We start from the raw sequence: 14,971 nt of genomic DNA on the forward strand, positions 1-14,971 counted from the left end.
GATGAGTATGATGCCACTTCATGTTGTATTTCTAATCAGTCCTACACAAATATCTCTCCTGATCAGCAGCAAATATTTCAAAATGATTCTGTAACCCACCATTTAGATTGTGATCAACCTTGCAGATAACAGGCACCATAAAGTAGCAGTAGCAGTAGCACACAAGCAGAAAAAAATACAAGAGACGCTTGGAGGAAGAAGCACGGGGAAGCATGAGGAAGAAAAAATGGGGCTTCTGCTACCTCTGCTGTTTTGTTTCTGCTTTGTAAAGTTTTGGTGCTTGGTTTTCCACTTTTTATTCATCTTTCTTGAAATGCTTGGTCATAGCTTGGTCTTCCTTATCATGTATCATTCATAGAAGAAAACAGTTACAGACTGTGAAGCATTCTCTCTTCTTCTCCCCGACTTTGCCAGTAAGAGAGAGTAGGTTTTTTGTTTCGTTTGGTAAAAGAGAAGTACTTGACCAGATTCTCTGATTTCAACTTGAAGAACAATTGAAGAGTACATGGCACAGTTACCATGTGAGATTTCCACAGGATGAAATTTTCAGTATGGCATCTTAAAGTCTGCTTCATCCCGTTTTTCATTTTATTTACAAAGTGCCTTATTCTTTACAGTTAGAGTGATCTCTAGCAAGGGGCCCCTGGTGCCTGGCTAATAAATAACTTTCTAAGAACCCTGAAAGGAGTTGATAATAAGAAGTACTAGGAGAGTTAGAATTAAACCTCATTTTTTAAAAATAGCCTTGAGAATCATGAGAATCATTAGTATTATAGGCTATTTGGCCAATATTGTTGTGTAGCTACAAAGTACAAATTCTGTGTGGCTGAGAATGCAATGGAGGCTTTAAAGTTTTATCATGTAAAAGTTTCTATCTGAGCAGTGAGCACCAGACTCACTTCTAGGGTTCAATAGACTGTGCAGTCTACACAATTATTTTTAGGGTTCTGCCTTGGAAGCCGACTGTGATCCAATCTGCTTACTTCTTTGATTTTATTGTTCAGAAGTTATCTCTATGGAGAAGTACTATATTCCATTTTAAGAGAGGAATCTTAGAGTCTGGAGACTTGGAATTCAATGTTGACAGCTGTATAAACCTTGTGAATGATACTTAGCAAGAACATGATGTAAAATAAGTTAACAGTACCTACATTATTGTGTTGTAGTAGAAATTAATATAACACACATACAAAGGATGTGAAAATGCACAATACATAGTAAGTCTAATCTGAACTCATAGGCTACCATTCTGACATTTTCCAAGGTAAGCAGAAACTTAATTTAAAAAATGTTTATAACTATGCAAGACATTCCCTTTATTAAATAATCCCTTCTTTCCCATGTTTTTCATCCTTCAAAACATTTCAAAAAATCATTCAGAATTCTTACTTCCTAGATATCTTTTTGGTTTCTCAAAATAACTCTTCCTAATTTTGCTCTCATCTACCTCGTTTAAGTATCAGTATAGAATTCGCAACTTTATGACATACAATAAATAACATGGTTTGTTGGGACCATGGTCTTCAAAAAAGCCATGGTAGATGTAAAGCTTTTTGATCTTTTGACACCTGAGAAAATCAATTTAAAGGCAGAGAGATTTATTTTTGGCTCACAGTTTCTGAGGTTCCAATCTGTGGTCGGCTGGTTCCTCTGCTGTGGGGCTGACGTGAGCCAGAGCATCAGGGCAGAAAGGTCCGTAGGAGCATAGCTGCTTACTTCACAGCATCCAGGGAATGCAGAGAAAGGGAAAGAGCCTTCATGACCCCTTCATTTTCCAAAAACCCATCATGTGGTAATCAAGCATTCAACACAATGAGCCTTTGGAGAACATTTGGATCCCAACCATTAACAGCTTTCTTTAGTGTGTCCCTACAATTCTGTTTAATATGGAAGTAGAAAGACACATGGCTTCATACTGAAGTATGAAGAGAATATGAAATCACTGCAGCTGCTCCTTCAATTAAGTCTTCACTGTCTCTGGTTTGAGTTGTAGTCATGCTGTAGAAATATGTAAGGATTCCACAGTTGCAGATGATTATCAGTAGTGGTGAAGTGGGGAGAAGGCAGTCAAAAAATGAAGCTTTCATTCTCAATTAAAATTCAGGTCATAAATTTGAGTCAATTATGTCAGCCTGCCACCCAAATACTTTCTAACCTCTGGTCGCTAAGCATTTTCAAGGGATCTACCAATGCCTCAGGCAGCCAATTTAAATCCACCTTTGTTTTCTTCCAGGAGACTCTAATCCCACAAGTCATTTAAAGTTGAATCTTTAAATCTTCCTAAATGTAGTAACTTTTAGAATGTTATGGATAAAGTCACATAGATCTATTTACAAATTAAATGGCAATTTCTTTTTTCTTCTTTGAATCAATTTTTTCCTCTGATTACAGAAATGATATATATATGCATTGTATAAAATCAGGACATTCAGAAGAGCTTCAGGGAGAAAATGAAAGCCATTCATGGTTTCAGATGTATCTTGATATTTTGGCATGTTTTTTGAATGGCTCTAGAGCAATTTATTTTTCATCATTTTTACTTGTATATCTTTGCAGTACATATGATTACATTCATCATGACTTGACATATACATGACACATCTTAATTCGTTTTCCCAGTCTCTTTCCCATTTCTTCCTCTGCTTTTTCTCTAGCTCTTGATCTTCCTTTTCACAAAAGGTCTACCTCCCTGTATTCTGAGATCATAATTTTAAGTGAAATCAGATATGCAAGTTTAAGTATTGCATGATTTTTGTTATATGAAAAACCCAAAATATAAATAGATTACACAACAAAATTTTGGCATACTTTTAAGCATATACTTCAGCCAATATGAAGTTTACTTTGAGAACACACTGCAATTGCCATTCAAAATTAGCAGACCAGGCATGCTGGTGCACAACTCTAATCCCAGTATGCTAGCAGGTGGAGACAGGAGGACTGTAAATTTGAGGTCAGTCTGGACAGTTTAGTAACTTAAGGAGATAATGTGTCAAAAAAAGAAGGATGAATTTAGGGACACAATTTAGTACGAAGACCCTGGGTTCAGGGTCTTCACAAAACAAACAAGATGCCAGTGAAGTGTATGCACTTTTTCATATTTTATCAGGAAGTTTTAACAAGTCCTAACATTTTAAAAATGCAAAATGGAAAGGGGAAAACACATTTAGAAAGCAGACATAATTTTCCTGTTGGATTCTTCCTATTTTACCTTAGTGTTTAAAAAGTGAGAATGTTGAGGACACTAATTTTATTCCCCGTGAGTACAAATTTATTGGCACTCTCAGAAATCCTCATAGTGCCCTTTTTCATAGAATGGGAAACAATTTTATTGAACATAAATTAAAATTTTTCCTGGTGATATGAAGTAGATGTAATGGCATAAACACAAAAGCTGTACATGTGTAGTCAAGGAAATCCATCAAACTCCTGCCATGGCTCTCTAGCTGCTTCCTCTTACTGCATTTATTCTGTTTCAACTTTCTGGCCTCTGACCTGCTATACTCCTCTAGATTCCAAGTCCTTCCCACTTGTATTCTTTTGATGCCTCTGCCATCATGTAGGCCTTCGAAGCTTCTCAAGAGAGGATGTTAGCTCATCTCCAATAATTCACTATGAAATAAGATGTGATACACAGTTTAAATGAGGAGCAGTCAATTCCAGTTCAAGTATATGGATTGTGCTTCTATATTTCAGTTCTATTCATCTTTGAAGATCAGCTATGTTTAAGGCCCTTTACTAAAATCTGATGCCACATGTGTTCATTCATTGTTGTACAGCTATAAAAAAGTGATAAATATATATTCTGGTCATATGATTTATTCACATATAGGTAAACAGAAGACAATTTAAAATGTAACCAAAATAAGAGATTTGAACATTTAGTAATTTTTCCTCCTAATCGAGTACTTTTGAGAATAAAGAAAATGCTGTTAATAAAAGTACATCATGCCTAGTCACTATAAAACAGGACGTGGTTTCAAGTGAAAAAGTAGTGGTTCAAAGGAAGAAGTTGGTACTGAATTGTGTTTTAAAATCAGTGAAGTATTTGAGAACAAAGAGGCCCACTAATAAGTTTTCCATGTAGGCAAAGATTCTTTTGGATACAGTTTACTTTCCGAGGCCTCTAAGTGCATTCTACAGCAAAGCATTTATTATATAATGTAACAAGATCCACAGTCTAGTGGTTCTAGTGTGTTCTAGATAGATTCAGAGAGATCAAGAACACAAGGTTTTTTTTGTTTTTATTTCCCTCCTTTTTTTAGTTATTATGCTGGCAGCTACAGAAGTCAAATCCTCACACAAAAGACAGGAATATACATCATGTTCCTGTTTATTTTTCTTTGTAAGGGTGAGAAACATTACCAGAAGCAGCATCATATTCATTTTCATTCTAATTTTTCAGAACTATGATTACCTCTCTACCATTATTCACAAAAGGAAATGGGATTCCATGCTAGCCTGTAACAATTACGCTTCCTCTGTTCTACCTCTCCTGAGCATGGTGCTTTCTGATAGTTAAATATAAATCTAGGCTTTGCTGTCAAAGAAGAAAAGAGGTTGCCATTGTGTAGACAACTGTATCACTTAGCATTCTTGCAGGAAACAAATCACACAGGTATATAGTAATGACTACTGAGCAATTGTGACTTTCACTTGTCTTTTTGGATGCCATTTTGAGTTTGGTAAGCTCTCCAATATTTACTGTTAAATAAATATTAAATATTTATTTTTCAGTTCTCAAATTTTCATTTGGTTCTTTCATTTCTCAGTTCTAGAATTTTCATTTGGTTCTTTTCATTTTTTTGGCTAAAATTTCTTATTTGTTTATTCATATGACCATTTACAAATTCTTATGACCAGGTTAATGTTTACTTGGAAATTCTTACCTGCTTGTTGCTTCATTTGAAGTATGTCATGATCAGTCTTCATTGATTTATTTTGCTTGAGTATGTCTAGTAATTTTGTGTCATATCTTGATCATTGCAGATTCTATATTACAGAAATTCTAGATTCAGATTTTCTCCTGAAGAATTTTTGTGGACATTTTACCTATTTTTATGTAATAAAGCATCACAAAACTCAGTGAATCAAAATGACAATATTTATTTTGTTATTTGCTTTGCAATTTTTGCTGAGTTTGATGAAGATACTTTGTCTTTTGATATTACCTGGGGCAGCTCAAAATCTTTTGGAATCACTTGAAAGCTAGCTTACCCTCAGGTCTGACAGGAGAATCTTTGCTGCTGGGAGTTGAAATAGAGCATCTATGTATGGATTCATCACAATAAGATGGCTATTTTTGCAGAGAGAAAGAGGTATAGGAGGAGAAAAAGATGCAGAAGGAGAAAAAGAGGGTAGGAAGGAAGAGGAAGACAGGAGAAGAGAAGAGAAAGGAGAAAGGGAGACAGGAGGAGAGGAGGGGGAGGAGAGAGGAGGAGAGGAGAGGAGAGGAGAGGAGGGGAGAGGAGAGGAGAGGAGAGGAGAGGGAAGAGAGAAATAGTAGTAAGCAACAGATTTGTTATGGGACCAATTGGTAGCCCTGTTTACAACTGGAAATCTAACAGTTAAGCCTTTATTCAGAAAATTTACATGAACATTCCACATTGATGAGAATAGTAGTCTCCTACTTGGTTGTGCAAATGTGCAAGCTTTTGTAGTATTTGTAATAAGTTTTATAATAATTAAAACAGAAAAGACAAAAGTTATTTCCCCATTGAGAATATAACATGCCTCAAGTCATTTCATATTTTCTAGTGAACTCAAATATCTGCTCAGGCCTTTCCTTGTAGCTTCTGTAACTTTTTTTCCCCCTCAGGCTGTGATAGAGTTTGACATTGCAATTAGCAATCATAAGATAGTCTGATGATCTTATCAGATGTATCTGTCTCCTTTGACTTGACCTTCTTGTACATAAAAAGGCTAAACATAAAAAAAGGTGGCTACTGTGAGGCAGACTGAACATGCATAAAAGAATTTCTGTCCTCAGAATTCTCAGGCTGAAAGAGGATGACCACGTTGGAAATAAAAACTAAGAGCAATTACCAATACAGCAATATCACTGTTATAATATACACACTGATGGTGGTATCAGACCAGATGAGCTACAGAAAAGCTGGAACCTGACAGGTAAAGTGATCAGTAACAATACCACAGAAAAGCAGTATCATTGTTAGGACTGTTTCTTCCTGAACATTTTAACACCTTGAACACAATGAAGGGGTACATTAGTGAGTTGCAGAGAGTTACATACTGTCACAGACCATAACAACATGGATGACACATTCAGTGGTGCCCAACCAAAGAGAAACAAATATATCTGCAAAGTACAGTAAGCAAAGTGGATAGATTTTCTTTCAGACAGAAACAGCAAACATTGGAGGAATAGATGATGGTGGATATCAAATGTTCAAGAATAAGAGATTTCCAAGAAGTACATGGGAGTGTGGAAGTGAGAATCCATACATTATGTTGATCATACTGAGGAAGCTATTTTCCAGTAGTGTTATTATGTAAATGATGACGAAGAACAAGAACAAAGTGAAGATGTGGGTACATGGAAAGTCCCACCATAGAGAATTCAGATAGAGTAGAATGGTTCCTGGTCTCCATGTATCTGTGTTACCTTTGTTGTATGAGGAAATGACTCAGGGAAACTTACATTTACAATGTATTTTTTTTAATCAGTACCAGGGATCGAACTCACAACCACCTGCTTGAAAATAACTTTAGCTTGCATTATTTTGTTTGATTTTTAGAACAGCCCTGGTAATCAGGAAGGGCATGGATTTAATTTTATTTAGTATGAAAATGAAGTACTTAAAGTTTCAGTACTTTGTAGGATCATACAGTAGCATAAGCAAGGCTACCAGTACATACAAGATTTGCCTGTGAAGCGTCAAGCTGCTAATAAAATAACAGATACGGACAATGCAGTCACAAGCTTACTATTTCATTATTACTGAATATTCTGAAATAAAAGATGTTTACTAATGAAGCTAATTCTATTTTAAAATAATGCATCATAGACCATCAGCAACATATGATTTAGTTTGTGTCTTTGAGTGAGTTTAACTTTTTCAGCCTCAGTTACTTCACTGTAAGGTGTAGGGAAGAAATAACTTTTTGACAAGTTCTATTAAGGTATGCAAGGCACATCATAATACATAGCTAAGATATGTTATCTATAATTGTTATGGATTAAAAACTGGTGGTCAACTTAATGCCAGCTGAATTGCCAGCAGGGCATTTCCACCTGAGGAAAGTTGTCAGCACAAATGGAGACAGGGAGAAAGAGGTGTTAGGACGTTCAGGAATTGTGGGTTCTCCTACGAGTTGCTGTTTGAGCTGTTGGTTCTCCTGGAGAAGCTCTGTTCCTCACATCGAGCATTGCTACCTGGTTTTGGAGGGGAAGACATGCGCAGCTTGGTCTCCAGGATCAACTTGTCACACTGGCTTCCTGGCATGTACTCAACTGTGCTTGTAGTTGGAGGAGCTCAGGGCCTCTGTGTCACTGACGATGGCTGTGGTGCTTTTCAGGACATCCCTGGTCTTTGTTGTGAGACTTCTCGGCTCGAGCATAGAACCCTCAACCTACCAGCATGGCTCCTTCACCCTGTTGGCATAGACTTCCTAGCTTCCACCTCTGATCTTTGGGCCTTTCCAACACATATCCGGATCCATAAAAGAGATTGGCATGAATTTTTCTTGTGAGCTCTGGACTGACAGTTGAACATGTGGAAGGCATTGTTATGAGCTCTGGGTCTTCATCTGGACTCATTTTGGACATTGCTGTGGGATTTAGGCCCTTGACTAAATATTCTGTCTTTAGTGTTGTGGATAGATTTCCTGCATTTTCTTGTGTTAACTCTGGGTGACCATCCTCCTCCTTCTCTTCTTCTTTTTTTTTTTTTTTTTTTAATCACTGCTACATGTAGCTCTGCTTCTTGGCCACCATGATCTAAGAAGCTTTATTCTGCCACTCACTTCCAGCATGTTTCTGCCTCAAAGCCACTTAAGCATAGAAAGAATTCCATGAAGCCATGGTCCAAATTAAGTTTTTTTCTCCTTGGAGATGTGGAAGTTGGGTATTGGGCCTTAGTGATAAGAAAGCCAATATAAGAGTTAAGCTGTATTCTGTACAAGCACCCAAGCTGGACGTCTTACCAAACTAGGGAGTTTCCTGGAAAAAGAAGGGAGCTTTTCTATTGAAGAGTTTGTACAAAAGTGTAAAAAAGAAAGAGTGCAGTGTTGAGGGGGGTAAACTAGAAGGAGACAGCATGGCTACTACAGAGATGGGGGGAAAAGAACACTAGAGTTTCTATATTGTGAGGACATAAGGGGGATAATATAATTGAGGGTGACACTTTTTGAAACTATATTAAATGGCCAGGACACTGTTTTGCCTAGGAATATATTGGTCTATTGGACTGGCCTTATAAAAAATAGTGAAAGTTATAAACCATTCCCCATTAGCTTCTTCCCATAAAACAGACATGAGATAGAGAAATAGAGAAATGGCATGAAAGAAAATATTGAGGGATTAATCTGGGATTTTCATAAAACGATAATTCTATTTTTTCACTGCTCTTATTTGTCCTATACATGAGGAAAATAACTTCACTTTCCCAGATCTTTTTTGACTAGAGGGAAAAAACTCACCCCATCTTCATCCCTTTCTCTACTCTTCCAAGACATAAGCGTGCTAAGTACGGTGGTCTTTTGTAACAATAAAAGGAGATTGCTTCTCTCCTCTTACCTCTCTGTTCTCAACCTTTTATTTCAGTTAAGCTGTCTTCAAGCAATGCAAAACTGCCTCAACTCATGTTTTAAGGAAGTAAGTCCATATGCTAATAGGGATAGAGCCAGAAAAGACATTTAGGAAGAAGGAAATCTTTGCTAAGATACTAAAATGTGGGAGCATCATCTCCTTTTTTCAGTCTCTTCCCAAAGCATTTTCTGGTGCATAATTCACAAGAAGGCATAAAGATAATGGAGAAGACAAGAGGCTACTCTCTTTGGCCAACAAGGAATCGTGTCTGAGTTTCTCTAAAGCAGAAAAATAGGGCAAAAGGTTGTAGGGTGACAATAGGATAAGGGAGAGATTCCTGTTTCTGCGGCCCTAAGCCAATAAAAATAATTTATTAAAGTAATGCAGCAAGGTAAAAATTACAGCCTTGCATCAAAAAGTATGCAGTCTTCCTTAGTCTTACAAATAAATATGTAAGAGGTAGAGGTCAGCTGAGTAGAAAAAGAGTAGGAACTTACAAAATGGAATGGTCACCTGTTTTGGAAAAAACAAGAAAGGTAATAATATTAATTTCCTGCATAAAGACAATGTAGAATTTTCAGAAAAGGAACTGTAAGAGGTACTGTAGTGTTAAGTGGGCTAACTCTGGATTCAGGGTATCAGTTATTAGATCCTGGTTCTGGCTATGTGACCTTCAGCAAGGCATTTTAATTTTCCTTTGCATTTTATCTATATCCTCTGCTATAAAGTGGAAATAAAAATAGTATTTATGACTATGAATAGTAAATCAATGAATAAATATATGTCTTATAATAGTGTCTAGCACAGAGTAAGTTCTCAATAAATATTAGCTATCATTCGTCTATGCACACTAATATCACTAGAATTTATTGAAAACTTTTTCCAGACACCACTATAAACATAGTTACTATATTCATCGTCAGAAAGTTCCTTGCCATACAATAAAAAATAATACTGAAATTCTGGCAATATATTTTTTAAGGTATTAGCTACAAAGATAAAGGGAAAATAATTATCATTTAGTAGTACTTATTCAAATAATATCATTTGCCTAAGAAAACATAAAATCTCAAGAAATTAGTGCTCTGGTGGCCCTCCTGGAGCAGTATGTCATTGAGCTTTCTTCTCAAATGAATACTTTACAGCTTTGCACACTTGAGCCTGTGAAAGGAAGGATCTTGTTGATCTTGCAAAGCAAGAAATACATCTTTTCTGTTGTCCTGGTGTGAAGTTCTTGGCTTCTTTTTAGTCTTTGTCTCTCTAACAACCACACTCTTCTCCAACATTGCAGGGCCCAGCTTTACTGGCGCTTTCTTTCTGGCAAGAGTGAAACTTTAAAAATTATCTAGCTGTGCTATTTGCTTTTGCTTTTCAGTGTAAACCTGGCATAAAGCTGCCAAAAGTATTCATGCCACAGTCTGAACACTGGGCTGCCTTGAAATTTCCTCTGCTAGATTAACTAGTCCACCACTTTAAACTCAAGTCTCTTGTAAAGTCTCAGGACACAAGCAAATTATACACAAAATTTTCTGTCAGAGAATAACACACATGGCCTGGAGTCCATCTAACAATAGAGTCCTTATTCCAACTGAAATTTCCTGAGACTTGTCTCTACTATCTGCTTTTTTTAAAAATCAGTGTTCTAATAATTTGAGCCCTGACCAAAATCTCCCATCAAGCTCAGTTTATAGCATTCTAGGATATGTCCAGCTGGGATACCCAAATCTTTCCAAATTACTCTCTACAAACCAGTACCAAAGACTTTTGCACCCGGTATGGTTCTGCAAACAACCCCATTTCCTATTACCAAACATTGTCTCAGTTACTTTCTTCATCATGAGGATAAAATACTCTAAACTCACAATTTAAAGGAGGAGAAGTTTATTTTGGCTAATGATTTAGGAGTTTCAGTCCATGCTTGGCAGGCTCAAACATAGAAGCCACATGGCACAAAAGCCTAGGTGGGGGAAAGCTGCTTGCTTCACAGTGGCCAGGAACAGAGAATGAAGGGAGGAGCTGGGGAGGATAATTCACCCATCAGGTCATGGCCCTAATGACCGGTGTCTTCTGACCAGGCCTCACCTCCTAACTTTACGCATAGCTACAGTGCTCCAATGATTCAATCACCTTTCCAAAGCTGTGCCTTTCAGTACATGTAGCTTTTGGTGGAAGTATAAATATAAACCATAATACTCTTTGGACTAATTTTGTCACTTTTCTGAAAATTTAAAACCAGTTCAAAATGAAGTTTTAAAACCATAAAAAAACAAAATGATCAAAGTTTATCATTTATATTTTTATTTTTTTTGAAATGAATCTTTATAACTCAATATTTCCTATTCAATTCTGCACATAAATCCTTGCTGCCTCTACATGAGTCCTTCTTGGGATTTCAGTTTCTAAAAGAGGTTTTGGGCACAAGTGAATTTATCACCATGTATCACTACTTTCCCCAGTATTTTGCCAATATATTTGTATCCAGATATTAAATTCATTATTGTTATATTTTCTCAAGGTAGTTAGCACTTTAGCCATTCTCTTTTTGAGCTGTTGTTATGATGTGGAATATTAAGTGAAGAGTCCCATTGTTCTGTAGTGGGACTAGTTTGATGTAATTTTATTTGGTTGTGTTTCATTTTTGTTTCCTGTGTTTTTTAGGATTTATTATGGTTAATATTATCAATTTAATAAACCAGTCTGAAGAGACAGATAGTGTTCTGGATCTATCAATTGACAGTGTAGAACTCTTCTTGAACTTCAAGAAGAGTTACCATAAACTTTCTGGAGTTACCATAAAAGTAGTATTGTATTCTCCACAATTCACAATTCAACTAATAGCAACATTTAGTAATATAGTAAGCAATATTTAGTAATTTATGAGTAGCCATATTTGGTAATATAGTAAGTTATATTAGGAAACAGAAGAGATTTGAACAAAATTAAATATTTGTACTTAATTGCATTGTTAGTCTTCAGATAGATAATGATGGATAGCTGTACTAGTTTCCTGATAAATGGACAAGAAACTGGCATTTGGATGGTATATATCTCAATGGTGGAGAAGGAACATTTTTTAGAGAATTTGAGCAGAGTATACTAGGGGGAAAAGTACAGACATATTTGTGAGACCTCAGTATGAGGCAGAGCAATATGAAAAGATAACCCAGGGCTAGTTGTACTTAGATTATAGGCATATAGACAAAACCCAGGCTATGAACTTGTCATTCTTAACATAGGCTGTTGTATCTGTCAGGGTACCAAAATGATTCATGGAATCCAGAGCAGAATCAGGCATAATTCTTTAAGAAAGAATGAACTCAGTATTTACTGAATTGAATAAGTCATCAAGAAAGATGAGCTGATAGACTGGGGTTTTGAGAATGTTGAAGTCAGTGCTTAGTCTTGAGCCCTTGTGAGCTTATCTTAATTTTTCCTCCCTGTCACCCTGGAAAAGGATGGAATGTTAGAGCCGTAAACGATATTTATGTGGTGTCTAGCTATAGTGTTATAATTCTGTATTCCCTAAGTGGTTTAGGGAAATACACTGCGTAATGGCCAGATTCTTCTGATGAAGCCCTAACCTCCAAGGTTTTAGGAGCAAGTCTTTGAGAAGTGATTTGAGCCCATAAGAATGGAATTAGTGGTCTTATAAAAGAAAAGTTCCAGAGAAGTCCTTTGCCTTTTCTTTCATGGAGGTTATAGTGAGAAGTTGGTGTCTATCAGAAGGGAGCACTTAACAACTTCTGAACTGCCAATACTTTGATATTACTTTCCTCATCCTCCAGAACTTTCAGGAACAAATTTCTGTTGTTTATATGTCATCCAGTTGTCAGCATTATTATAGCAGCACAAACAAACTAAGAAACTTAGTGTCTTATATTTGTCATTTGAAAGCTCTGAAAAAAGTACTGTCTGACAATTATGAGTAGTTCTGTCCTGAGGTCTGTGCCCAGTACTGTCTCTAGTGCACAGAATGGCTGGAATGGCACTGATTTGGGCAAGGTAACCCAGGCTTGGACTGAACCTCACATGAGTGTTGCTTGTAAGAAGTTAGGGTTGCTAACTTAGCAAGTAAGAATGCAGGACATTCCAGTTAAAAAAGTTACACTGGCATTAAAAAATATTGCATGGGCAATACTCATACTACAATTTATTTTTGTTTTCCGAAAATAAATTATAAGAGTGCATATTGCTGTACTAGTCATCTTTCTCTGGTGAGGACAAAATACTTGACATGCACAAATTAAAAGAGAAAAGGTTTATTTTGCCTCACAGTTTCAGTGGTTTCAGTTGATGGTCAGCTGACTCCAAGACAAAGCATCAGAGGGAAGTGCAAGGTGGAAGAAAGCAGCTCACATCACGGCAGCCAGGAGAGATGAGAGGACAGCGGAGTGGAGGGCAGCAGAGGGCAGAGGAAAGGTGAGAGAAGAAGGACCCAGCACCACATAGAGTCCCTAATGTCGCATTCCTGTGACTCGCTTAGACACAACAGGATTGCAACTGACTAATTTCCTAGGAGTCTTTCAAGACATTCACGTTGAAAATCAAGATTAACCTTCACAAATATATGCCTCTCTTCTCATTATATTTCACCACTTATTGGATGGTAGCTATCATTTATTTATTTTGCAAAATTTCCTTATGAAACTCTTTGCAGTTTCACTTTGATCTGTCATTTACATGGTGACATAGATTTTATAGGGGTCGTATCCGATCTCTTTAATTCTTTTGTACACTGAGCATTGAAGCATTGATTAGTTGGAAAACATGCTCAACATCTGCATTCTGTGTCCGGGCTGATCATGTCTTTGTATAAAGTTAGCAACTTAAGAGAATTGGCTTTTCAAGTTTGATTTTTTGGAGGCAAATAATATTGTATTTTATGGAACACATTGGTTTCCTATGCTCTATGTCTTACCCAATGACACTTTAAAATTTCTATTCTCTTTTTTAATACTATGCATAGTAATTTCAGTAGTTTCCATGCAAGAAGAGTATTTTGAAACACATATGTAAAAGAATTGCATTCTTCAAGAATTAAACTGCTTGCACTAAGTAGTCATTGTAACTGTAACAATTACTTCAAGTCAGAATTTCTTTTCTATTTGAAAGTAAATTTTTGGGTCAGAGACTTGCACTATCTGCCACTAGTGTCGTGCCAGTGTGTGCAGACCTTGTATGTGTATTTTAACAGAGCAAATTCAACGCTTGTGTTATTCTGTTTCTGTATCTGGTTATATCTGTTTCTTGGGTTAATGAGACTACCATTGATGCATATCAAATCTGAGAATCCAGGATTAAATGTCAAAATAAAGGTGATTATAAATTAATTTATTAAGAACAAAGTATTGTTTTGAAGTAAATATCACAGATTTCTGCCGTATGTCCCCAGCAGCATTGTCAGTTCTGATTTCCATGTCTTGACTGTTTTACCTGGGCAGCAGTCTTATATTGCTTTTTCCAGAAAGTGCAAGTCTAGAAGAATTATTGCTCTTTTGGTTTGCACAGTTAAATTGCATTAGCAACTTCATTTTAATTGCTTCCCAGGGACTTCATCACAAAATTACTAGAAAGTTTCTAGATTTATCCCATCCACACTGTGAACTTTAAATTGCTTTGGGGGTTAGAAATATCCTCAAAGCAGCAAACTTTTTAAGTTGCTTTGGCACTCCACTGACTTGTCTTTTAAAGGAGCTTTCACAACAAAACGACCGTAAACTGCTTCTACTTTCGTTGTTACTGGAAGGGGATTTTATTTTGCCCCTGGTAAATTTTTTTTTCCTAATAGCAATGGTAAATACTTGATTTTTAAGGAAAACTGAGAAAGAAGTAGTTATCTTACTGAAGTTATTCAGGTAAAATTTATGAGATTAGCAATCTTATAAATGTAGGGTTTCTGGTGCTGGCTTTATATTTGATGTGTGGTACTGAGGATTGAATCCAGAACCTTCACACTAAGCTATTTCCCTCCAGGACTTGTGAATTTGTCTTATTTTGAGACAGGGCCTCACTAACTCATTGAATAGCCCAAACTATTCAACTTCCTCAGGATTCTAGAGAGCTGGACTCCTAGCTGGCATTTTAATATAGAAATATTCCAGTGTAATGGAGATAAAAATTAATGACAGTAAATTTCTACATTTAAGAATGTTTAAGTGATGCATCTCTCTTAGTCATGGGTATTTCTGAATATCCATTGAG

General features: G+C 36.4%; 1 protein-coding gene across 1 annotated transcript in view; it reads left to right on the plus strand.

The window, feature by feature from the left end:
• LOC134470397 (uncharacterized) overlaps nt 1–14,971 on the plus strand; it is a 98,632-nt gene that overhangs the window by 41,090 nt on the left and 42,571 nt on the right. The gene's annotated exons all lie outside the window — the stretch shown is intronic.

This window comes from Cavia porcellus, unplaced genomic scaffold, assembly GCF_034190915.1.
Source record: "Cavia porcellus strain 051 isolate PalLab524CR breed Dunkin Hartley unplaced genomic scaffold, mCavPor4.1 scaffold_1, whole genome shotgun sequence".
Lineage (NCBI taxonomy): Eukaryota > Metazoa > Chordata > Mammalia > Rodentia > Caviidae > Cavia > Cavia porcellus.